A 27913-nucleotide genomic window follows, 5' to 3' on the forward strand; every position below is an offset into this window, starting at 1 on the left:
GTCAGTACCCTGGGGTAGGGGGTGGGGGTGTCAGAAGGAAAGCCCATTCCAAATCTTAAAGCAGCCATACTTAGTGATATTTTGAATTTGTGGGCTATTTTCTTCTGGTGTTCTCCAAAGGAGAAAACAGGATGTCATCAAGGTGGTGTATTTTCTTTTTCTGTAGAGAACTCTGTGACTTTCAGAATGGCCTGAAAAAGAGAACTTAACCACTATGCAAGTTGCTATCAAGCTTCATACTCTCCTCCCTACCTTCTTCCTTTCCTGCCTCTTTCCTTCCCTCCCTTCAGGAGCTCTTATCCAAAACTAACCTGTCACTTTTTCTCTCTCCTGTTTTTCTTTTGGAAAACATGTTTCAGAGAAGTTGTGCTTGATGAAATAATGTTGATTTGTGTATTAGATGAGAACTATATTGGTAACAAATAAAGTGGAAGACCTTCCTGTTGAAACTTTATCCAAGCCAATTTGATTCATTTTTTTTCTGATTCTTTTGGTATCTTTCACAGCCTTGCTTCAAGTGAACTTAAATTTCAGACCAAATTTTGCCCCACCTACAAACTCCTATTAGAAAGCAGACACAAAAATAATCATAGAACCGTATTTCATGGGCCATTAAATTCCTTGCTTTGTTTCTTTAAACATACTTGGACCAAGAACTAAGCAAAGAAAATAACATTCTGATGGTAGGATCAGCTAACTTTCTAGTATGATTAGACACCAGAATCTTCTAGCTTGGGGGAGGGTGTTTGGTGTAGGAACGAGACTTGAGGACTTTCATGACCTTGGATGAAACTCAAAAGGTGTTAGGCTGCTAGACTTGCCAGAGCATCCTACTCCACTCATGCAAGGGTGAAGGAGCTTCTGTGATATTTCTGATGAGTCACATATTTTGAACACTATTTTATTCTCATAGATGAAGCCTCTGTTAGAGATATAGGTAAAGATATTGAGTGCAGGTAAAGATTTTGGATCAAGCTGTCTCTGGAGTTTAAAATCCTGAATAGAGTTTTTCACAAGCTAACAGCCCACATCCTCAGTGGTAAAACCTGATTAGGTCCTTCAAATGATAACTTGAACATAGAGATACATCCGGCAGTCTGTACTGAGATTTTTATCAAGTTTAAAATCTCATCAGTTAGTGGTTTGTGAAATCAACAGGACCAACATCTTTTGCTTACTGTAGTTTAGGATGGGATGGTATAGAAGTACAATGCATGTGATCAGTTTGTGAACCTTTTCTTTCAGTTATATATGTATATATCATTGGGTAATGATGTAAAATGTGAGTCACAGACAAAAATGACTGAAATCAGCAGTTAGTGTTTTAAAGAAAATTACAGGTGAGATACAACCATAAATTTAGTCAATCCTAAATTTATAATGGAATAGAATTTACTGGCTTGTGGGGGTCATTTTAGTACAGGCATACCTCAGAGATAATTGCAGGCTTGGTTCCAGACCACCATAATGAAGCAAGTATCACAGTAAAGTGAATCATAATCTTTCTGCTGGTGGAGGGTCTTGCCTTCAACTTGTGAAAAACACACAATCTGTGAAGTGCAGTAGAGTAAAGCACAGTAAAACAAGGCCTGCCTATAAGTAAAAATCTGAGCCTTTTCTATGTTTCTGAAGTACATTATTCGTGTACAGAATTGTCAGCTTAGTAACTGAGAAAGTGTTGTTTGTTGACAAGCAGATCTTAGGCTAGGCATTCTGTCAACAGCTCATGGCGGTGTTAAAAATAACTGTTATGATAGATCTTCCATGTTAACATGTAGATAGGCTTCCTGAATCTTCAGAACAACAGTAGAGGAAGAAGATTCGACATGATTACAGCTGTAATGACTCTAACTGCCAGATTTAGCAGTATTTAAGTTATGCTGTTACTTTGCAAATGGTACTTTGATATGGTTAAAATTCCCTTGGCAGTAAGGATGTTAGATTAAAGGCCTGAACACCTGTTCTAGTCATCCTGATTTTCACTTTCACAATCTTACTTTTCAAGTGAACTTGTTGTAATTCTTGAGTTTTACTGTCTCTGGCTATGCAGATGCTTCAAATGTAGAAGCACCTTCAGAATGTGCTTCACCTTCAAAATGTACTTTCTGTTTTTCTGCCTGTACAGTGACAGGTTGTCAACATGTGACATATTTTCTCTTCCCAGATCTCCCTTAGGTCCAAAATGGCAATGCTTAGAATGGAAGCCACTCAAGACTTGACATAACATGGGGAAGTGCCTCATCAGAGTTGGGGAAGTTGTGGGTATTGCTTGAGAATCTGTTTTGTTTTTGTAGTGTGTTTGCAGAGATTATTCACACTCACCCGCTGTGCAGCCTTGAAGGAGAAACTCAAAGTACACTGAGCGCTTTGTGGTAGCAGAGACATGCTCCTTTTCCTTAACATTGTGCCTTTGTGCCTGGTATAGTGTCTGACAGATATAGGTGCTGAATCAATGAATATCTGTTAAATGAATGAGTGAATCATTGGTTTTATTGGTATTTGCTTCTCTCGAGGCACCTGCTCAGCTGATTTGAATTGCATGGTACCTCCTGCAATGGGGAAACTCTGTCCCCTCTCTCTTGCTTAGGGGTACAGAATCCTGAGGACTTTTGCCCCCCTCCACAATTAAGAAATTTCAGACTTGCATGGATGCTGACAAAATGCCTGCCTGCTAGTAGGCAACTAAGTCTCAGCATGTAAATATAAGAACAAGTGAACAAAATACTTTTTAGGCATTTAGAAGGAGGCAGATGCTTAGGAAGGGAGTCCATGATGAAATAGTAGAACAGGTGGCTATCATCTACTATAGAAGTTAAGATTTTCTAACCTGGATTATCATTATTTATGTCGGTTTCAGTTGTCTGCAAAATGTAAGCTTCCTGAGGACATGAACTATGTCTATTCATATTTTTTTATCATTCATCAATTTGATATTTTATTTATTTATTATTGAGTTATGATTGTATATAACAAGATTGCCAATGACATTTTCCCTTTTGATTATGAAAATCAGTCTCCTAATAAAGTTTGGATATTTAAAAAAGGTACAAAAAATAATGAAAACCCACCTGTAATCTCACCGTGTATAGACAGTATCATGTTCTTAAAGGTTTTTATTCTCTTTGTGAATGTAATTTTAATAAAACTTATATAAATTTAATTTTGCATTTTGCTTTTTATTGAGCATTTTCTGTATCATTAAAACTATTCAGATACAGCTTTTTTCCTCCCTGACTACTTGAAAATTAGCCTTCATCATGAATGACACAGTAACTATCCAGACCAGGAAGTCCATGACCAGCAGACTGCCTCAGTGGAAGCAAATGGTTATTGACGTCCTTCACCCTGGGAAGGCAACAGTACCCAAGACAGAAATTCAGGAAAAACTAGCCAAAATGTACAGGACCACACCAGGTATCATCTTTGTGTTTGGATTAGAACTCATTTTGGCGGTGGCAAGACAACTGGCTTTGACATAATTTATGATTCCTTGGATTACGCAAAGAAAAATGAACCCAAACATAGACTTGCAAGACATGGCCTGTATGAGAAGAAGACGACCTCAAAAAAACAGAGAAAGCAGTGCAGGAACAGGATGAAGAAAGTCGGGGGACCGCAAAGGCCAGTGTTGGTGCTGCAAAAAGGAGTAAAGATTCTGCAGTGACTTTATCTGTGGTAATTGTGCAGATTTTTTCATGAGAGAATTAATAAACTGAGAACTTTAAAAAAAATTCAGATATTTAATTTTGAATGACTATATTTTGCTATATGACTATATTATAACAATTCAACCATTTTTCTATTTTTAGATATTTCAGTTGCTTTTATTTAAATTACATAAATATAGGTGTCTTTATGTTGTAACCTTTATAGCATCTTACCTAGTGCGTTGCACATATTGCACATAGTAGGAGCCCAATTAATGCTTAATGAAGGTACAAATGGATTTATTTTCCCAGAAGGAACTCTGTAACTGCTTACTGAGTTTCCATTTTTAATAAAATGAAGGAATTGGACTAGAAAGCTTATCAAAGAGGTCCTTGCTACTTGAACAGACACTTCTCCCAAGATATATGAAACAGATATGTGGTCGACAGATAAATGAAAAGATGTTCAACTTCACTAATTAATAGGAAAATACAAAGGGAAAGTTCTATTAGATACCACCTCACACCTGTTAGAATGGCTGATATCAACAAGACAAGTAATAACAAGTGGAGAGGTTGTGGAGGAAAAGGAACCCTCATTCACTGCTGGTGGGAATGGAAACTGGTACAGCCACTGTGGAAAACCGTATGGAGGCTCCTCAAAAAATTAAGAATAGGGTTATCATATGACCCAGCAGTCCCTTTCCTGGGCATCTACCCAAAACATTTGACAACACTTATTCGCAAAGATATATGCACCCCTATGTTCATTGTCGCATTATTCAGGTGGCCAAGACATGGAAACAACCAAAGTATCCTTCGATAAATGATTGAATGAAGAAGATGTGGCACACATATACTACTCAGCCATAAGAAAAGTTGAAATACGGCCATTTGCAACACATGGATGGACCTTATTTTGCTAAGCGAAATAAGTCAGAAAAAGCTAAGAACCGTATGGTTTCACTCATGTGGAATATAAAACAAACTCATAGACACAGACAACAGCTTGGTGGTTACCAGTGGGAAAGGGGTTAGGGGAATAGTAATGGATAAAGGGGGCCAAATATATGGTGACGGAAGATGATTTGACTTTGAGTGGTGGGCACACAGTGTAATATACAGATCATGTTTCATAGAAATCTACACTTGAAACCTATGTAATATTAACCAATGTCACCCAAATTAATTTAAAAAAATAAAATGTAAAAGGAAAGGGTCCTTTCTGTCTCTCAAGTTTTAAGATTATGTGATTTGGAAAAATTATTTTAATTGACAATACCATAGAGTCATTTCATGTTCATAAGATTTTATATAATTTAAAGTCATATGAAACTCCTTTATGTGGATATTGGAAATGAAGCTTAAAGGGATTGGAAGCTTCATTATATAGAGAATAATACCCAAGATAGTCTTTATTCTAATAATCAGTGCAATTACTATTCTTTGTATGTGTAAGCATAAGGACAAATGATGTTCATAGTCTAACATCCAAGACATGTCTTTATAATATTCTTCACCATCTACACCAAGATTTCGTGTATCTTTATGAAATTTTAAAACTATTAAGCACATAAACAAGCATGTCTGATCAGATATTCTTTGATTATCAGTTTTTGTGACCCCTGTAATGTGATCTTCTAGGACCTCAGTTCTTTGTAGGAATAAAGAAATAGAAAGTCTTCCAGAGAACTAGGATTGTTTGGCCTAGAGAAGGGACAGGGAGCTACTTCAAATACTTGTGGATTATCAGATGGAAGAGAGCTTAGGCTTGTTCTGTCTGTTTCCAGAAGGCAGAATAGGGACTAGTGAATGAAAGCTGTGAGAAGGCAGATTTATACTCAGTTTAAGGAAGCACTAACAATTAGAGCAGACAAAATTTGTATAAGCTGTTTGGTTGGAAAATTTTCTCTTTCTAGAAGGTGGTGTTTAAGCCAGTGATGGATAATGAGTTGTCAGGAAGGTACAAAGAAGGTTTTAGACAAGATGACATTTCACGTCCCTTCCTATCCTGAGATTCTTGAATCACCAAGTTTTAGGTCCCTGTTAGCTGCTGTGTAAATGCTTACTTTATGTTCACAAGTAAGAGAACACCCTCCCATACCGGGCAAGTCAGTATGTTATTCTTAAAGGTTTAGTTGTCCTCTTGTTTACTTAAGTTGAAATAAATTTTCCATACTTTGCAAGTCTTTTGTTTTCATCTCATTTTTTATTGAAGAATCAGTTAACAAAAAAATTTTCACTTCTTTACCTTTACTAAGAATGTACTACATGCACTGTAGTGGGTACTATACACACATTATATATAATTCTCGCAACAGCCTTGCAAAGTAAGCACATGTTTTGTTACTTGAGAAAAATAAAACTCAAAGAGGTTAACGACTCACCTAAGGTCATGGCTGAGCTAGAATTCAAACTGAGGCCTGTCCTGGAAGTTTCTACTCTTATTAGATTTCCATTTATGTATTCAGTCATGTTACTAGTGTATGTATTAGTGGAGCCCCACAAGTATTGACATGACACTGATGTTTACATATGACTCTTGAAAACAGATTTTGTTAATATAGAGGCATACCTCTTAATTTGCTCAAGGATACTCAACTTGGATAGGATGATAACATTTAACATGAGTTTGACAGCAATGCCATCTCTTTCCTCAACCCTCCCCTCCCTCCCCTCCTCTCCCCTCCTCTCCCCTCCTCTCCCCTCCCCTCCCCAGTGTTTCATTTACTGTGTGTTGCTGTTAGGTATCTGAGGTGTAGGGAATCTCTATAATGTAAGGGATAATAGGCCAGGGGAAAACAGAAGAAAGGAGAAAGTAATCAGTTTGCAAATTGTTTGCAATGTTTTGTTTTTTTAGTTATGAAAACCTTTATTTTTTTAAAAATTTTGAACCAAAACTCCAAAAAATATAAAAGCTGGGCTGCTTTGTTTGGAGTAGGAATACAAAGCTGACTCCTCCTCACTAATGTACCCTTCTTCTCTGACTTAAGGGAGGAAAATAACTTACAGGATCACTCTTTGAAAATCATTGCTCTGCACTGAAGATTTATGCTTTGTTGTAATATATTAAGTTGAATCCAATGCGGATTATGATGGCTTTTTGAGTCTAATGTGGAGGAAGATTTTGTTTTTTACTGTTTAAGAGGAGATAAGCAAATTTTGTTTGTGAGCTCAATATGTGCAAGGTATTAGAAGCATAACTTAATAGACTTAAAAAATTTGAATAACTAGACTATTAGTTTAGTTTTTATATTAATTTCCTGTTAAGATTGTCCCTTTTCTTAATAAGAGATATAGTCTCCGATTTTGTTACTCTTGGGAAATGGCTTGAGTACAGTCTAGTATACTTACTATGGATAGATTCTGATCATTAAAAAGTCTCTGATTTCTCTTGAGCTGTGATGTATATCAGCTGTTAATTTTCTTGTCCGTTTCTTAGATATATATTTAATAGAGCTATCTTATCAGTTGCATAAGGGAGTTTACAGATTTATCACTTCTGGCACATCTTTGGATCTCCTCTTAAATACAAAATAGAGCTTTGTGGTAAGAATAAAATAATATAAACCACTTTATTTACATTAACCACTGAGCCTTGCAAGCTGGAGGTTAAGAGCCTTAGTTTAGTTGTTTTCTTATCATAGATGATGACATTACAGAAACGAAGTTACGTGATCGTGAAAATAAGCCTTAATATTTAGGAATTAAAATTATTTCACAATGTTTTCAATAAGATTGTGGCCAAATTGACCTACATTAATGCAAGCTGATAGATAGTAATCAGGGATTATGATATACAAAGCTAAATAAACTCTTGCAAAGAGATCACAACTAACTGAAAAGCATGTAAGTAAACCCTACTAATCATGATCACATAGTAATGTACAACTTTCATTCTAGAAGATTTGGATAAATTTTCTGCAACTATAGTCAGTAATCAGCTTTTCAGTAATTTCTATAAAGTATTCATGATGTTTTATCAAATACAGTTTATATCACAAGCAATTTCAAATTCCAAAATGGTATGTGTAGAGGAAAAAAGCATCTTTGCTTTTCTTAAGCCTGATTACCCTAATTTAGGATAAATAGCTCCTCCTTATTAATTAACTAATTAATCCTTTAAGACTATGGGCTGAAAGGTACCATAACGTGCATATAATTGTTTATTTGAATGAACGGTCTTCATGTTTTAATAGTTAAAAGCCGGGAAAGAAAAGGAAAAGCCAAAATTGTAACAAATAGCACCAGCATTTAAAAGCAAATTTCTAGAAATGATTATTGTGTTAGACTTTAAACAGGTTTTTTTCCCCCATCTGGTGAGATGATTTTTAATATTTAGAAGGCTTTTTATATCAATGTACCAGTTACACCGTTTTGTTGATAAATTACTACTATAAATCTCTCCAGAACTCCAATATATTTTTTCTTTACTTTCTTTTTCCAACAAGTTTAGAGAATAATGCTTACTATTATTCTGTCCTAATTCCGTAGTAGTTTTCTCAATTTTAAATACTTTATTTTTCGTTTAAAATTGATTTAAATACTTTTAAAAGTCCTCCCCCTTCCAACCCTATAGATACATATTTACATATGGATTTGTGTCCAAATAACAATAATATACAGACTTCTTTTCTGCTATTTTTTTTTTCATACAGTTCACATGAAATGAATAAACCTTATGTGGGGTTCTGTAGAAATAGATATTGATATCATGATAAAAAAGACCCTTGGTTATGCTGCAACAGAAAATATTGAACACTGCACTTTTGGCTTTTGATGCCTTTAAGAGGTACTCTATTTATATGTGTGATAAGATGTTATGGAAGCAAAAAATAAATATGACTTTTTGGTAGAAGATTTGTACCCTATATGCCAGGCACTGTTCCAGCCACCTGGCATACTGTAATGTACCAAACAAAACTGCTATATATTGATAGAGAACTCAACTAGCTTTGTGACAGTAAACAAAAACATCATGAGTTTATACCTTAAAAAAAGAAAAACACCATGGAAGACAGCTGATTCAGTCATATTGAGAAGCTGGAGTCCTGTTTAATGTGTGGTTTTAGATAAATGGTGATAGAGTTCTTGAAGTTTTTTAATGCAGATGAATGTTCTGGACTAATGTCAACAGTAAATGTATATGATTTTTGAGCATTGTTTGGCACTGTAAATTGGTTGTTTAAAAAAAACTTTTTAAACAAATTGATGCAGACTTTTATAGCTAGATCTTAAATCTTATTGGCGATAATTAACCAGAGTATGTGATATCTGAATGTTGGAATACCTTGTAATAGTAAGGAATCAAGAAAATGACTTGTCTTTTTGGCTTTTTTTAAAAAGTTTTAAACACTGAGCTAAGTTATTTTTTTAATACTCCCACCAAACTATTCAGCCAAAGGGAAAGAAACTTAACAAAATGAGAGTAAATGAAAAATGTGGTCATTCAGTGGTCTCCTTTTATAAATTTGCGTCCCTTAAGGAAAGTTAATTAGAGAAACACCTCGTATCTTGTTCTCCCCCCGCCCCCAAGATCTATAGTATTGGAATATGTAGAGACTAGGTATGGTAAATTTTTAAAGCTACCTTGTAAAGATAAATGAGAGATTTCCCCCTCGTTTTTATTTAAGATAAATCCTCAGTGTTATATTTAACCATTTATAATATAGTGAAAACCATTTCTTGGAGCATACAAACATAAGTATTTCCAATAGTCTGTAACTAATATGCAATGTCTAAAGCTAATAGACTGATCAGAATATTGCTGTTGCTTGAGTAAAAGTTACTGCTTTTGAGTCCAGCTAATGCACTTAACAATAGTGTATGAATAGTGGGTGTTCTGCTTATTTTTATTACAACTTTTATCACTGTACAGTTTTCTTACATCTTAACAGTAATCCACTTTAAGCTCATACTTAAATATTTATCAAATGTGGTAGCCAAGGAGCCATGTTCAAAAGGTACATTTAAAATATCTCAATATGGAATTTAGTTGCTTACTGGGGAACATAACTAATTTTGCTCTTCTCCAAATACATAAATCTGCAAACATATAAATTATGTCATTGCATAAAAATTGAAAGGCATAAAGATGTGTGACTAAATTCATGAAACATGGGTGCACTGGGGTGTGTAAGTTTAAATAAGTTGACATGCAACAAAGAAGAAAAACCTGAAGGAACGGAAATTCTGCCAGAGTAAAGCTTTATTAACTTCATTTATACCCTTGTCTTTTATCTGGAGCAACCAATTTTTTTCAAAATAGAGCACTTGCGCGCAGAATGTTAGCTTATTAAAAGTCCTTTTTTGATTGTAAATTACATTGTTTGCATATCAGGATTCACACAATCAAAGTACAGTTAAGCCTACTAATCATTATCTTAAAAGCAGTCTTGGGTTCATGTCTACCTTCATTATTTGTCTAAAACTCTTATAAATTTTCCTCGTAGTTCTTTTTGTGGTAGCTGGAATTGTAATGTTATTATTTCTGATAAGCCAGATTGCTTTTTAAACCTGATCTGAGCACACTGTCATTTATATTTCTACCTATTCTTTTAAACTCAGTTATTATTAATCGTAATTTTTATAGGGTTTAAATCAATAGAGGAGATGACAGGGTGGGAATGGTATTAGAATCAGCGATGAGTCTAGCACTACACTGCAGTAGTAGACACAGTGTTCACAGTAATAACTGCAAGACAAAATGCTCACAATAACCTGCAAGGTAAATATTATTAATCCTATTATACAGATTAAAAAGCTTGGAGATGAAAGTTAAATGACTTGGCCTAAGGCCTGAGTCACACATCCACTTAGTGGTTATTTTGATGCCTCTTCCCCCGCTTTGATGAGGAAAGGATGCCTACCATGGGGTTGTGGGGATGGCTGAACACAACACACACCCGACTATTATCAGATGAGATTTGACAGCTGTTTATTTGTCACATACACTCAGCTCCAGGGAGGAAGACCCTACACACCATGCAGGGTCATGTGGGAGTTGCATTTGGGAATAGAGTGAACAGCCAGAGGCTTTGTAGTATTAACAGGGTGAGGTATCCTCTGGTTCCCACAGAAGGATGTGATTGGTTTGTTCGAATAATTCTGCAAGCTGGCAGGGAACTGAAACCTGCTACTCACGGATGAGCAAGAACTGCACCTGAGCCCTTTGATAAGGAATGTTAGGGTCCCTTATCCACAGGAGCAGAGTGGGGAGGGCAAGTTAGGCTTTTCAAAGCCTTCCTGATTTCACCTGATATCAAGGCATCACATAATATTGAACCTTAATTTTGGGTCTTATATCACAGTAGCTAAATTGGGATTTAATTGTGGACTTTCTGACTCCTGTGCCCATGTTCATTCCACGATTCCATGGTATTTCTTCCCCTTGCTAGCATCACATGTTAACATTTTATTAGGGACTAAGTCCTTCCTCTGGGTATTCTGAGTCTTGTATTCTCACACAAAAAACTAAAGCACTCAGTTGGGAAAGAATTTGAGAACTTGTTTTCCTTTTAAAGGAAATCTGGGTATAAATCCTAATTGTATATTTAGAGTTTTCCTCACAGAAAAAACTTTTTCTTTCAGAAATTTTGCTTTCCCTTCCCAAAACAAAATCTTGTTTCCCCATGTTCCATGTTGTAGTTGTTAGAACTTTTTTACTTTCCCTCCACAGCCATGGATGTGGCACACCACAGGTCTGGAATGCCCCCTTCTCAAGTTGCATCTCCTGCGTTAGGCCTTTTCAGCCACTGCTGCACACAGTGACACCCACCCCGTTCTTCCTCTCAGGAGATTCTCCACAGGGTACTTTGCATAATACTGTGGGCTGGGTGCTGCAAGAGGTATTTAAAACATAAGACGTGGTTTCTGCCACTGAGGCTCTCACAGAGAACCAGATAAGGGCTGCGCAGTGGAAGGGTCAGTCAGTCACGTGGAGCTCCCTACTCAGGCCCACAGCGCCTCTGCCTGCCTGTGCAGCCTCATCTTCCTGTCTTTCACTTGACTCGGGCTATATCCGCCTTTCTACTTCTCAACTCTACTAGGTTTTTTCCATCTTGGGGCCTTTCTCCCAGCTCTTTACTTGGTCTGGACCACTCTTTCTTATATGTCTGGCTATTCTTCCTCTTTTAGGTCTCTTCCTAGGTGTTACCTCTAAGGAGAGTGCTTCCTTGACCATGCTGTCTAAAACTGAACCTATTGACTCTTCCATGCACAGTATTCTCCAGGTCAACTTCTCACTACCTGTGGGATTTTCCAAGATATTTAATTTCTCAGTGTCACAGACTGCTAATTTGCTAAATGGGAGAAAGTTTTTAAATGGGTGGATGTGAAAGTTAAAGAGTGTGTGTGTGTGTAAAGTGCTCGCTATAATTAGAGTCTCTGGCATATAGTGAGTGCTCAGTAAACCAGTCAGTTTCTATTCATCATCATCATTAAGGGTAAAAGAAGGTTGTGTAAACCATAAAGGCTAGAGGAATTCAGAAAGGCGAGAAATCCTTAAGGCCCTGAATCACCATGAAAACCTTCCTTGTGAGGGCAGAATTGAACGCCATTGTCTCTATGTAGTACCTTGACTGTTTCCCTCAGACAGGCACACCATCCTCCTCTGCATTCCCGTGGCCACTTTGGTTCTTCTCCCATGATACTGACCTGAACTTCCTTGTATCATAAACTGTGTGTGTGTTCTCCCAGAAGGGGTGGTCCTGCATCTCTGTGTCCTGGCAGCATTGTTCCCTACACACTGGACAGGTGACCACTTATTTGATCAATATAGGAAAACCTCACATGCCATGAAATCAACAAGTTTAAAAACTCTAAGCATGGCAGTGGATGCAGTGTGAGCACAGTGACTCCACAGGCCAGTTGCTGAAAATGGTCCAGTTAGAACAGTGCATTGCAGATGTGAGTCTCAAGTTGGTTATAGAGTCAGTTTAATTCAATAGACATTTGAAGAGCATCATTTCATGCCAGTCTCCAAGCTAAGATGTGGGAGTACCAACATGAATTGATATAGATTCCCTTAAAGCATTTAGAATTCAGATGGGACCTGAGTGGAGAGAAGCAAGAAGGGTGTTCAGGCAGGCTTCAGAAGGAGTACAAGTAGAGGCAGAGTTAGGAAGGATCAGGAATTCACTTTGTCTAGGAAAAAAATGTCCTTGCTCTAGAGCAAGAGAAGTTTGAAGTGAGGGGCTTCAAATTACAGAGGATTTAGGGTACCAGAACTAGAACTTTATTTCAGGCTGTATTCTATAGACATTTAGGAGCCTTTGGAAGGTTTGAATGAAAGATTGATAGAAATAGTAACAAAATTAGATAATACACTTCTGTCTTTTCTCTGGTATTACACAGTTTTTTAATTTAAGTTTGAAAAAGTTTGAATTAAAAAGGACACATCTCAACTTATGTGTCAGACACTTTTAGTAGTTGTACAGTATTGAGCTTTTATTAGTTGGTACTAAGTAAATTTTACAGCAAGGGATAGGCAGTTACTGACAGCCATTCAGCTCTTAGTCATGTACTCTTCACTTGAGTCATGTTTAAAGTATTAAAATTTTTCTTTTCATTATATTTTGCGCATCATGAACTTGATATAGTCTTAAAATATTTATGAAATTAGATATTGCTTCATGTGACCCATCCCAGGCGTAAGTGGAAAATAGAAATTTAACATAATTCATAAATTGAAATATTTGGTTTCAACTATACTCAGATTGAAACCATAAAAGAATCAGAATGACTATAGGTTTATGATTGTCAAATTTACCACCATAGCTACAAATTTTCTAACAACCATATCCATATCAGTATTCTTGGGATGTTTGTAGTTTCTTTGTAAGCACGTTTGAATACTAACCATACCACAAAGTGGTTGACTCTTCTTGTCTGCATTTTAAGGAAGACATGAATATTGCTAGATTTGTCCCCCAAATAATTGAGTGTCAGATTATTTTCGTCAACAAGGAAACCTGAGTACAAGATTTGGAATAGAAACTTAATAACCTTATGAATAACTTGATTAAAAGAAATATTTTTCTGTTTCTTGACATTGTGTTTGTGATGTTTTGCATTTTATATGTTATTAAAAACAACAACCACCACCACCTGGTACTTCTGTCCCCTCATGTATGGCAGAAGATAGACATGTGACTGAATTCCTCACTAATTGGCTATCATATATTATTACTTGGCAGATGTCAGGAATCTAAGGATTAAACAGATACAGAGTGTATGTCATAGCACCTGTGCCAAGAGATGTTGCCAAATCAGAGGAACCCCTCCCTTCCAGGTCTAAACCCTGGAATTGTACTAGGGATTCTCATGGGTAAATGCTTGGATTAAAGTAGATCTGGGAAATGGCATTAGAATTTTAAGTGAGCCATAGTGCTAGATAGCTGTCCAAAGCCTCTAGGGCCCCAGAAATTATGAGAGGGAACCTCGGGAGATGTGCAATAAATTATACTTACTTTTATAAGGAATATTCTCTAGCCTCTCCCTTAGCAAGTATCTTTATCCTCCCCTCAAGCAGTGTGGAACCCCCATCTTTACACCACCTTTTGGAAATGGAAAGATATACTTTTACCCTAATGTGTTTTAGTAATTAACACCTTCAGCCCAAATGCATTGTGCCCACTCATTTCCCAATCCAGACGTATAACTTAAAGTACCATAGCATTCTCAGTGATTTGCCCAATTTGTGTTTAACCTGTATAGTCTGAGCTTTCATGGCCTTGAAATCTACCTAATCACAACAGTTTATCTGAATAAGCCATCAGTGGAGCCAGAAAAGCTATATTTATTAATTCTAGACATTCCTATGTTTTTAAAATAAACACCTTATAAGATGTAAAATTATGACCTGCATTCTCTCCATGTTAAAACTTCTACCTCAAAGTCTAAACATCAAGGTTCATACTGTGTGAACAGAAATATTTTAGCATCAAAAAAGAAAACTGTTTCTTGATAGAAAGGAAGTGGTCACAGATCATCCCAGCCAAACAATCTGTCAGAGCTTTGAAATATAGTCATTAAGTGAGATGCTAAGATAAACGATAAAATAAGATCAGCCTAAATGTTTCAGTCTAGATAAGTTGATTTTTCTACTATTTTTAAATTTTGCTTTTAGGGGAATCATTTCAGATTTTAAATAACCATAAAGAGCTACTATTTTGTTCCCCTAAGTCCCTTTCCTGCTCTTCCTAGAACTGGCTCCTGTTGACTTCCAGAACTCTAGCTGGATATTTAAATCCTGAGAGACTCGCTTATTGTTAGGCAGGTCAGTAGCCTGCTGAAACAAGCAACGCCTAGAGGCTATTTAAAAAACCCCTTTCTCCTGACATTTTAGAATTCTAAAGAGAGAACCAACTGTTTGGATACCTCTGCAGTTATTTGACCTGGTGTTGGGTGTTCTGAAACATCAAGTGAAAACTAAATTCACTCTGGCTTTGCCAGGCAGCCGTTGTGCCCATCAGTGAATTAGAATTGTTGGAATACCATCCATCTACTTGAACATGAATCAGAAAATTGGGGAAGGAAAGCTTGATGTGTGGAGGATATGCCACCATCTCAAAATGAGGAGACAAAGGGTTGTGTTACTGTGAAGCACAGACTTTGTTAGAGGAGCCCATTGAATGGGTTCTAGTGCTCATTGGTCTGTTCACCCCAACATTGCTGATGGATATTATTGATTCTTTTTTTTTGTTTTAATTATAGGGTCCTCAGTATAGCTCTATGCTATTAATTTTGAAAGGCAGTTGTTAATTGTACAACACATGAGGCAATATTATGAGCTAAATATTTTAAATATGTCACATTTTTAAATTACCAAAAGCAGTAACAGAGGATAAAACTCTCCACTTGGGTCCTTTGAAACACTTTGTTTACTATTACTGTGACACGTTCAAGTACATTTCATATATATTTATGAACTTTAAGAATGTTATTTCAAAGCATTGCTTTGTGATTTAAATTGAAGTTCCCCAGTGTTCATGTTGTTAAAAATTTAGGTTTTAGTTCCCTGACTTTTATATTGTCAATTATAACTTTAGACTTAAATGTGGCCTGCTGCAATACATGCTATGAAAATAAAACCTTTCTGTAAGTTAAAAAACAATATGTGTATTTTAATAAAGACCTGGAGTATTGTTAAAATATTAATAACAACAGAACTAGGAATATTGACTGGGGAAAAAAACACCCAGGAAATTAGAGTGAAAACCAGTCAGAACTGATTTCTCTATAATGAATTAACAACGAGAACTTTTAATGAACTAAAGTAGAATGGCAAAACATTTCTAAATTAATAAAAATTAAATTCTATAACTGAAAAATATATAGAATTAATTTTAAAAATTTTAAGTACTATGTAACTTCTTGTAATACGGGATGACATTTTATACCTTTTAGCCATGTGATAAATTCTAAGCATTAAGGAAGATTTGTTTTCTTATCCTGAGTGTTCATAAAGACCCATAAAGCATTTTTATGAACTCTTATGCCTTCTGTGTGTAAGGAAGAAAACCTTGCTATGATATATGGTTTTAAGTATAATAATGTTCCTTACTCGGGATACTGAGTTTCTTGTGTGTTTTTCTGTAATATCTCCTAGTAAAACTTTGTTTTATGAGCCTTTTTTTCTTTTCTTTTTGACATCTAAGCTTTTTAAAATCCAAACAATCTTTAAAAGGCAGAGTTTTGTAAACTAATAATTTGGCTGCAGATTATCCTCTCCTAAGTCTGTATCTACTAAGTCTATATCTATCTACCACTGGTTTGCCCAACTCAGAGGCACAGAGGAGGTCTGGTTACTGATTCCTCCACTCTTGCACAGTTTGCTGGGGTTTCCCCTCAGAGGTGTGTGGTTTGAAAAAACTTCCTCCACCACATTTTAATTTGCATATTATTTAATTTTCTTTGATAATGCATCATATCAAATATCCATAGCAGTCAGAATCTAACCAAATATATAATTAAAATACAACTCCTTAGGTATACTTAAGTCTTCACTTAATATCATAGGTAGGGTCTATGACTTCAAGCAAAACAATATAATGAAACCAATTTAACCATAGGCTTATTAAAATAAACAAGAGTTAACTTTCTATGGCATCTCACCAATGTTTTAACAAAATAACATTGAACAAAATGACATTATTTGAGGACCTGCTGATGTTACCTGTGTGCCCTACTAAACTCCTTCACAGTAACAATAGTATTTTCCAATTTTCTACCCCACTCTCTGGCCAGTCTGCTGTCTTCTTTCCTAGCCATTGTCCTCCTTATTGCCATTAATGGCTCAAGTGTTAGGTCCTCTTCTCATTGTATCTCTCTATCTGAGTGATCTCATCTCTGCTTAAGGTTTCCCTACTGCCTGTGAGCACCAGAGGAATTGGATATCATGAAAACACATACTATGGGGTCTCTCTTAGCTTAGGTTCTTCAGGAGGAACAGCCTAAAGCGGAGGGCTGTGTGTGTTATTTTATTAGGGCATATAACCCCAGGTAGTAGAGAGAGGGACAGGAAGAATGTAGTTTGGTAGGAGAAAGAGCCAATACATGGATAAACTATTGACTTGTCTGCCACTGCCCAATCCTATAGAATCATACCATAAGAAACCATATAAACTGTGTCTGATTGTGCATTGTGAGAGGAAAAGGAGGGAAAATTTTTTTCTCTAATTCCTGCCACCCATTGGTCAAAGATTTTCCCTACAACCTATTTCCTTCTTCACACCCACAGGTAGTTAATGAGATGATGTGCAAGTGGGCACCCAAAGCTGTGCCAACACAGATGCTGTGGAGCGAGAGGCAAGAGCTGCCCCTCAGGCATGAGGCAAGGTGCTACCAGATTTTACCTATGTGAAGTTAGCGCTGGTGAAACAGCTGAACTAAAACACAAGGGAGGCTGAGAGAATCTCTAAAGGGGTACATAAAATATTTCTAGTATAATATACCCCTTTACCACACAGATTCACTTATGCCCTTCTGTGTTTTTCAATTAATGCCAGTCTCCATAAGTTCCTGGAGGGTAGTGTCATTACCTACTTTGTGCACTGCCCTGTCCCCAGTACCTGCATCATATGTTAGGAGATTAATAACTACTTGAGAAATGAATTGTTATATGGATGAAAGAAAATGAAAGAGGAGAAGCATTTTGCCCTGAATCAGGAGCCTTATTGCTTCATCTCACAAATTCTGAGAAGCCTTTTTTTCAGTATATTAACATTTCTCATATCAATTGCTTTTGGTCATGTAGCTATTGAGAATTAGTTGCTATTGCCTATGCATGCACAAAAAAACTTGCAAAAAGAGTGCCAGTAGCTTGGAAGAAAATTCTAGGGACAGTAGTGGAGCAACATTTCAAGATACACTGTATCAACGATGCTCTTGATGACACAAAGGACTGTATTTTGTAGAAAAACTCATCTTTGAGCTAAAAAGTGATGCAGAAACGTCGGACTCAGAATGTGAGGAAGTTTTGGTAATAATCATTTTTTTGCCCACATAATCTTTAATTTGTGTTCGAGTGATATTATCATATATGTATCATCATTAATACTTATCATGCAAACCGATTCAATAAGTTATAGTTTAATTTGGCAAGGTTTTTTCCTTAGTGGTTTATAAACATAGTGCGTCATTTTATAATCTGTAAAATACAATATTATACAATTGTCTTCAGGGCCTCCATTAACGTATATGGCATTTTGAGTGAATTAGAAAGAGGCATTCTTTTCTTTAGGCCAAAACAGCTTTACAACTGGACGTAAGGTGTGGTGGGGAGAGCACAGGCTAGATTTCAGTTCCTCTCTACCAGATGATGCCTTTGGGTAGGGGAGACCCAGGACTGCCATGTGGGGCAGCTTCGGCTATCCTTATGGTAGTGTAACTTTAATAATGAATAATTTTATCTTAGAACTTAGAAGAAAGCATTATATATAGTTTTAGACATTGTTGTCCCATTTTTTTAATGGTATGACATAAAGGTTATAGGAAAACTTTGACTATATAGCAAAGTGAATATCATATCAATATTCAGAAGAATATGGTTCTATTTTTAAAAATTATTTTCTTTTAAGACAGTTTTTTCTATTGGACAAGCCTGTTGGGAAGAAGTTTTTGTCTGTGAATATCGGGGTGTTCCTGGGTAGACAGGAAGTCTCGCAGAATTTCATTTGGTTGAGTCCGTCCAGGTCAGTGACCTCATAATCTTTTCAGAATGAATCTCTGGCCATGTAGTATTCCATTCCTACTCCTGGGAACTTGGTCTACTCCTGAAAGGAATGCCTGCTTTTGATGGTTGATGTAGATCTTTATATTTATGTCTTTGGCAATGTTTTTGTTTGACCATATACTCTGAAACTATTTTTCACCCTGATTGTGTTAAAAATTTAATTTTTACAACCTTGCTTTGTCCAGGAGCTAAACATAATTTACCTATTATAATTAAGATTATGAATGCAATTAAGAATAGTCTACCAAATTAATACTTTTTATGCATGACCTACCATAAGGATTCTGATAGGAAACCAATCAGGAACTATATTAATTCCTGTTGTGGGAAATGTTCAGACTTATAGTAACATTAAGTACTTGGATTTCTAGATACCTCCTAATTAACTAAGATGCATTTCTATTACGAATTGCAAGGTTTATAATTTATATTTTGATCTATAATTTATATTCAGATGTATGTAACTTGTGTAAAATAGCTTTTCCTGCTTATTATTCCCTTCGTCATCCCCATCCTCATTGTAGTATAGACAGAAGTGCAGTTTGTAGTAACCTGGTCTCTAAATTGCTGTCTGGGAGCATAGGTAATCATAAGAGATTAGAGGGGAAAGCTGCAACTCAGGAGATTAGGAGAGGAAGTCAGGCCCAACCAGGATCTATGGTACCTGGTGGGGAAAATAATGTCTTTTAGTGAGCAACTCCTGTTTACTTCTTCCTGCAGCTCCTCAGAGTTTACCACAAACTTAATTTTCTAATGTTTTCTTAGAAGTGTGATGTATTATCCATCATTCAGAATAATCCATATTGTTCTATTACCTCTTACCTTACTACCTACATGTATGCCACTATAAAAATACACAAGCAAAAAGAGTTTAAACTGGAAGAATTTGGGGTAATTCTCACAGAATTCCAGAACGTTAGAAACATTCCATTGTAACTGTGTGTGTTGCAGCTAAAACAATGTACAAGTAGAAAACATTTTGTGAATGAAAGAGTTCATTGGGGATTTTTATTGTTAGCCACATTTTTAGATATCAAGAAACTGCTTACATGGATTTCTTAACATTTGGAAAAAACACAGATTATTGTTTCTTTTGGCCATTTCATCACCATTAATTAGTACCAAATCACAGAATGGTCAGGAGATGTAAGTGGAGTTGCTTCTCGTCAACTCTAATTTCAAAAGCTTGGAGGGAATGAGAATGAGGAGCTGTGGAACTTTGTGAAATTTTTAAATATCTGATTATATTTGTTCTTTCAACCACTGCCCATTACTGATAATTAAAAGACAGTTATCCTTTTTATTTTCTTGATTGGGAAAACCGTTACCTGGCTCAATCTAATCTTTTCTGTATGTGACTAGATCTGAGATTCTAACAGTTCCAATAATGCTGCAGGTTATTTTCCTGGGACACTGAAGGGCAAGTAGAATCAGTCACACATCATGGTTAATCAGTTCTAAAGTTTATCTCATATAACCCTGTTCTGAATTAACTAAATAATCCAGTAAGCAGTGTTTTTAATATCTCAAACAGGGAAAGATTCAAAGCTGGCTAACAATGAAATTTCCCGTTTTTCACTGGCAGGAACCCCAGCCCCATAATGGGGAAGTTCCCACCAGTGCGAAGGCCCCACATGGGGACCCCTCCCCTAGTGAGGAAATGTATCCCTGAAGAGGAGTCCTCCTGGCCATTGGGCCCACTGCCACCCTGCCACGTGAGTACAGCAATGGCTTTGAGGACCTCAACAATTTTTTCATTTCTTGGTGGCCATTTGTCTGATGTGAGAATTAGCTAGACTCTCTCCCTTTTCATCCCCTTGAACATTTCAGAAAAAGAGAGATAAACCTCCTTTTATTCCCTTGGCTTTTTTTTTTTTTTTTTTTGCAAGTTCAATAAAAAGAATTTGTTTGGATAAGAAGTTAAGGCTATTTGGTTAAGACTCAGTGAAGCATAGTAATTAGTGAAACAATCTGTTGTTATCTGGAGCAGCACTGTTCAGTAGAACTTTCTGCAGTGATGGAAATGTTCTATATTTATGCTTTCCAGTACAGTAATTACTAACCACATGTGACTACTGAGTACTTGAAATGTGGTGCAACTAAGGAATTTAATTTTTAATTTTATTTAATTTTAATTAATTTAACCTTAATTCTCCATATGACTAGTACCTACTAAACTGGAGAGTGAATGACTACATTTAATGCTGCACGCCAGAGATATCCAGCCTCTTTGAACATTTCTACAGATGTACCTCTTTACCTCTATTTATTTAATAACCCAGAAAAAATTTCCTTGTATTGTATTATTATAAGTATTACTCTCTAATAGTAAGGAAATACTTAAGTTAAAAATTCTCATTTTAAAATTTATTCACCTATATTGCCCTTATGTAGTTTTAATTAATTTATGATATTAAAAAAATTTATTCAATCTTGAAATTATGAAGGAATATCTATTTAAATAATCCCAGCTTTATTTTCTCTTTACATGCTTTAATTTGCAACTTTAATATATACATAGAAGTAATTACACACATTAGAATAGCTTTTCTACTTTATTATTCCTTTTTAATGAGACTATAAAATATCCTACATTAGTACAGTGTGTGCAGTGCTATTACCAAACATTAAATTAAGCTTTTACTCATTATAATACAGTATTTATAAGTTTCTGAGTTGGTTCTGGTAGGTTACTGAAATTACAGATTAATTAAATTTATAGTTTAAACTACTGAGAGTATAAGTCCTCCCACTATTGGTCTATCATTAGAAATTGCTTACACCATTGGGCTATTATTAAAAATTGCTTACATCATAGGATGTTAATAAGGAAAATTTTAGGGGGTGGATATGGGAACTCTGTAATATCTTCAATTTTTCTGTAAATTCTAAAACTATTCTAAAATTTATTGTTTTAAATTATCTCAAATTTTGTCGTACTCTCAATTTATTTTTTAAATTTTTTATTTATTGATTTTGGGGGGGGATAACATCGGTTTGTTGTTCCAATTATTTATACACTCATTGGTCGATTTCTGTATGTGCCCTGACGGGGGATGGAACTTGCAACCTTGGTATAGCAGGATGACACTCTAACCAACTGAGCTACTCAGCCAGGACCTCTGTGTTCTCCATTTATATTTCTTAATTTAACTGTGTGTGCACCCAAAATAAAAATTATTAGATAAGTAATGGATAGTACTTACTTGAGTATTACTACATGGTATCTTCAAAATATCCCTGACAGATACTGTTACCATAATTGTACAGATGAGGAAGCTGAGGCATGGAATAAAGAGTAATTTGGCCAGGGTTACTTAGCTGGTAGAACCAGTGGCAGAACCAGGATTTGAATACAGGAAGTTAGTGCTTTTAACTACTATACTATGTCACCTCTTAAGGAGTCTTGATCATATGATATAAGATTTGGTCTGTCTGCTATCAGTGTAGCTAAACTAACTTTCCACTATAAGAAATTCAAAATAATATAATACCCTGGTAATAAATCACTTTTACAACTTGAAAAATATGGAATTATGCTTTATTTCTGTTACAGTGATTCAGACTTTATTCTCATACAATGGTTAATTATTTTTATGAGTGTGGAATATGTATTCTCTTGACAAGAAATGTCTATGTTAGTGGTGTTTTCAAAATTTATGGCTTCATTAAGACACACAATACAATATACAGATGATGTATTGTAGAATTGTATACCTGAAACCTGTATAATTTTATTAACCAATGTTACCTCAATAAATTCAGTTTTAAAAAAGATAGTAACAACGAATGAAGAAGAGTAATACCTAAAGGGTAGGGAAAATTGATGTGGTTGGTTATCTCATAAAGACAAAATTTTTATGAGACTTAAGTTTTTAAGGAACTTAAATGTGTGGCATATTACTTTATTAAATTATTACAGTGATGTTTTACCTTATGCCTATTACAGTGTTTTGTTTCACCATTTGCCTGTTACTGTTATTCTTACTGGACATGAAATTACAGATATTTGGTTGTTAAAATTTAAATTTGGGAAAAGTTGATGGTGAATTTTCAACATTTCTCTGAGATGTTTTCATGGGGCTTGAAAAGTATATTTTTGCCTGAAAATGAGGAAGAAAAAAGATGGAGTTTGCTGCATAGTTCAAAAATTGTTGCAGCCCAGCCAGGCGTGGCTCAGTGGTTGAGCGTCGACCTAGGATCCGGGCGATCAGGGTTCAATTCCTGGTCAGGGCACATGCCCAGGTTGCGGGCTCACAGCCGATCAATGACTCTCTCATCATTGATGCTTCTATCCCTTTCTCTCCCTCTCCCTTCCTCTCTCTGAAATCAATAAAGATATATTTAAAAAAAAACAAAAACAAAAAAAACCCAGCAAATTTTAAAAAAAAATTGTTGCAGATGGAATATATTGGCTCATCTATTCATTTAATGAATAGTGTATGCCCATTAGTGTATTAACACATTCAACAACATGATATAACTAGCTGCTGCATGGATTTAACGTCATGCATTTACTTGTCAGCTAGAGACATATGCTAAATTCTTTAAGGGAACTTGAGTTAAAAATAGGTGCTATTCTTACAGAATCATTTATTTTCTGTTGTTGGTTCACAACAGAAAAGGAAGTGTTGGTTTATACTTGAGAACCAACTGACAATTCTCCGATGACTCTTGAAAATTATTTTAATTTGGAGGATGGTGCTTTCTTGCTAAGAATGTAGCCTATAATTAAGTAATTAAGATGTTATTAATACCATCAATAGGGTGGAATTCCCTCCTGAGCTTATTATAGAGCTGCTGGTTATCTCTTAAAGATAAACATCTGAGAGTAAATAGATAGGATGTTTGTTATGAAATAACCTGAAAGCACAGTTTTCTGTCTTTTTAGTTTCACATTTATTATATATCTCCAAATCGTATAAAATTAAAATGCTAAGTTCAGGTACTTGTTAGAATCATAGGCTACTAGAACTTAAAGGGAAGAAGAAGAAAGAGACATGCTTTACTTTCCTTGGTTTTATGTTCTGTTTGGATTTTTTATAAGCAAATGAAATTTTTAGGTGCTCATTAGCAGCTTTAAATTTGATTGATTTAAATACATTCTAATTGATTTTTATAATTTTCATTGTATTTAAATGTAATAACTTATATCATATGTTTATTAGTTATTTATAACAGGATTTCTATTAGAAAGAGTTCATTAATTTTAGAAGAAAAAAGCTTTGAAAAAGAACGGTTTATTTTAAATGGTGCTACCCACAAAGAAAATACCTATTTTAAAAGCTAAGAGCTGGCTTAGACCTTTAAGGGCATCTCATATCTGAATGCTTTCTATCGCCCTCTGAAATCTGATTTAAGTCTCATATTCTATCTTGTGACTCCTTTCGCCTCATAAAGAACTTCAGGACAAATTATGGAATAAATTGCCAGAAAACCTAAGATAACAGAATTGTATGTAAGCTAGAGGAAGTTAGCAAGCAGAAGTAATGGGAATGAACATTCCTCATAGTTACTTCACTTACAGTACAATAAGAACTATCACCTAATAAACTAGAAAACAGACTGTGTGCCTCAGTCTGCTATCAGAATAATCTGAGAGCTCTCTTTCATGTATGGGTAATGTGTGGGTGTGTTTACATGAGAAATAGTGCTGTGTAAATACACCTAGAATAACAACTCTTTTAAAGCTATATTTGAACTATGTGAAAGTCTTCAGATACCACATTTTTAAACTACATACAAATGTAAACACTAAAATAAAGCACTATCTCCCTGTAAGTTGTTGCACAGTATACTTACTAATTTAACTGCAGTTGGACTCATTCTGAACATTGCACAGAAAATATTAGAAACATTTTTTGTCTGCTTGGCTTATATTTTGCAGTGTGCTTTGCTCTTTTATGGGTGTGTCAGATTCTGAGAAATCATTGAGGCCAAGTATGGAGACTTGATTCCAAAGAAGTAGAAGAACTCTCTAAGATAGCCCTGTCTTTCTGCCATACCAATGCCTCTTCTTGCCAAGAACTGCTTAATGCAGGTTTTGCTCTCTCCTCTTTCTGGGAGAAGACCAGGAAAAGGTTTCCAAAGGCTTTGCAGCATGCAAAGTAATGGAGAACTGTCAACTGAACTATAATTAAGCTTTCAACTACCTAACTTAATTGTCAGTACCTAACTGTCCTACTAACTGCCAAAAGGAAATGCCCTTTGTGTCTATCAAGCAAGTTAAGTAAATGTGAGTAAATTAAAAAATAAGATAATTATGAGTTGTCTATGGCTTATGTGCATTATGATTTGACAATTCAGATTCCATCGCATTTTTTTTTTTTGCAAATGGTGTTTGATGATCTCCCTTTGGATTCAATTTTCCACCTTAATTTGAGGCCACACTCATTTAAACTAAACACAGATCTGTGTTTAGAAATTACTGACCTCTGTTATGTTTCAAAACGTACCAAATCCTTTTTTTGTTTTTAGATAAGCAAATCTACCCGTGGGAAATTGCATAAGGGCCAAACTTGGCTCCTGAGAGTATTGTTCTTGAAATTTATTTTTCTTCGTTTAGTTTTTTTGTAACTAATAGAACAAAATTTTTTTCTTTCATAGCATTTTGCTCATAAGCATTGACAAGGCAGATGTAGCTTAGAAAGATGAGAAATACTAAGAGCAAAAGTTGTAAATGACACACAGTTGAATTACACCTAAAATTATTTCAATAGTCATTAAAGATGGCTTAATTGATAAATTTTAGTTCTCCAACTTCTACTTACGAGAAAATAAATTATTGGTAAAAGAATCATAACGTTTTTCACAAATGCAGACATGTTTGAAACATATGAAACATTTAAATTAACCAAAATATGAAGAGGGAAAAAAGCTATTGCTATTTTTATAGTAGGAGAGCTATATAAACACCCCCAGGAACTCTGCAATAGCCCTTGTATTGCTCTGAGTTCTGCAATACAAACTCAGCATGTGAGCAAATTATTCGTGCCTCGGGCCATTTTAAGTTGTATGGGAAGTTTCTGGAGAAGGTCCACCAGCTGGTGTAGATAGCTATTTTGCCTGTTTTAATTGCATATTCCTTACAACTTTTGTGGTCTGTAAAAACCAGAGACAGAATGAAGTCCCCTTTTTTCAGCATACTTTCTATAAAATGAATTTAAGTATTTGTGTTAGTTTTAAATGTTGAAAAGGAAAAGAAAAAGTTTACTTTGTGCTAAACAGTTTTATTCTGAATAACTAAGTTTTTATTTCCCTTTAATTTTAAGTACTGTGAGTTTGGGTAGGGGTCAAATGCTTATCTACATTTTCCAGACGACGAATCCCTAGCAGGGAAGTAAAATGACTAAGCTAGCTGTCACAGTACATGGTGGTGCTAGGCAGCAGCAACACAGTGGATGACACTTCGAGAGTTATTTTTATGATTTGGACCAGATGTGACTGGTTGGCTCTGAGCCATTGAGCTGCCTCTCAGAAGTCCTTTGACACACAGTTGGAGTTAGTGTGAAAGCCAGCTATACAAAATAAAGCACTTCAGAGAACACTGGAGTTGAATTCAGAAGACCTGAATTCAAGTCTCTGCTAAATCACAGCTACAGCCATGCACCACATAACGATGCTTTGGTCAACAATAGGCCACATATACCATGGTGATACCATAAGATTCTAGTGGAGCTGAAAATTTCCTGTCACCTAGTTATGTTATAGCTGTTGTAATGTCGTAGTGCAACACGTTACTCATGTGTTTGTGGTGGTACTGGTGTAAACAGATCTACTGTGCTGCTATTCGTATAAAATTATAGAACATACAATTACAGTAGTACATTGTACCATCTAGGTCTATGTAAAGTGCACTCTGTAATGTTTGCACAATGACAAATTTGCTTAATGACTCATTTCTCAGAACAACTCTTCTCAGAATGCATCCCTGTCGTTAAGAGGCACATTACTGTACCTCAGTGACCTTGTAGAAATTGCTCCTTTTGACCTACCATACAGAATGCTATTGCAGAGGTGGCTTAGCTAATACTCAGGCTCAAATTGTGGCTCTACCACCTGTTTTCTGTTTCCTCAAGGCTCTCAAAAATCTACAGTAGTTCCCTCCTATCCACGGGGGATGTGTTCCAAGACCAGCAGTGGATGCCTGAAACTGAGGATAGTACTGAACCCTATATATCATTGTTTTTTCCTGTGCATACATACCTATGATAAAGTTTAATTTATAAATTAGACCGAGTAAGAGATTAACAACTAATAATAAAATGGAACAATTATAATAATTTACTGTAATAAAAGTTTTGTGAATATCTCCTTCTCAAAATATCTTAATTTTACTGTACTTGGCCTTCTTGTGATGATGTAAGATGATACAATGCCCATGTGGTGAGATGAAGGAGATGAATGACATTGTGATGGAGTGTTAGGCTACTATTGACCTTCTGACAATGTGTCAGAAGGAACATCATCTGCTTTGGGTGATCTTGGATTATGGAGTCATAATGATGTCAGTGGCTGGATGTCAGGAGCAGATGATATCGATGGTTGGGGAAATTTAATATTTTTGGACTTTAGTTGACCATAGAAAACTGAAACTGTGGAAAGTGAAACCATAGATGAGAGGCGACTACTGTATATGATTTTTGGTGTATGATAATCCTTCTGTAGCTGGCAGCAGCAGCAGGTAATGCTACTGCTGATGCTTATTGTTGTTATTACAGTCAATTAGATGTGTTTGACAGCATGCTGTAAACTATATTGCTATATAATCAGGAGATAAAATATGTAAATAAATACCTATAATATAAGGAAAATGAGCATAATCTAAAGTTCTTTGGTAATTACAGAGAGATTATTGCCATCTGGGTTGTCATGGGAGTGCTCTTGGAAGAGGTAGTTTTTGAACTTGGCCTTAAAGGATATTTAAGATTTGGACATGCCAAAGCTGTAGGCATTTCAAGGAGCAGCAAAAGCATGAACAAAATTAAATGTTTTATTACTAAGTTACTATATTGATTTCAAGGAATCATTA

The 27913-nt window shown here is 35.6% G+C and overlaps 1 protein-coding gene and 1 pseudogene across 2 annotated transcripts in view; both read left to right on the forward strand.

Moving 5' to 3' along the window:
• The window catches only part of UBE2E2 (ubiquitin conjugating enzyme E2 E2), a 212642-nt gene that overhangs the window by 103783 nt on the left and 80946 nt on the right, over positions 1-27913 (forward strand). The window lies entirely within an intron of this gene.
• On the forward strand, positions 3224-3699 carry LOC308568134 (small ribosomal subunit protein eS24 pseudogene; annotated as a pseudogene). Its single transcript has one exon. The product of its transcript is annotated as a small ribosomal subunit protein eS24 pseudogene (transcript).

The sequence above is a fragment of the Miniopterus schreibersii genome, assembly GCF_964146895.1.
Source record: "Miniopterus schreibersii genome assembly, chromosome: 15".
In the NCBI taxonomy this organism is placed as follows: Eukaryota; Metazoa; Chordata; class Mammalia; order Chiroptera; family Miniopteridae; genus Miniopterus; species Miniopterus schreibersii.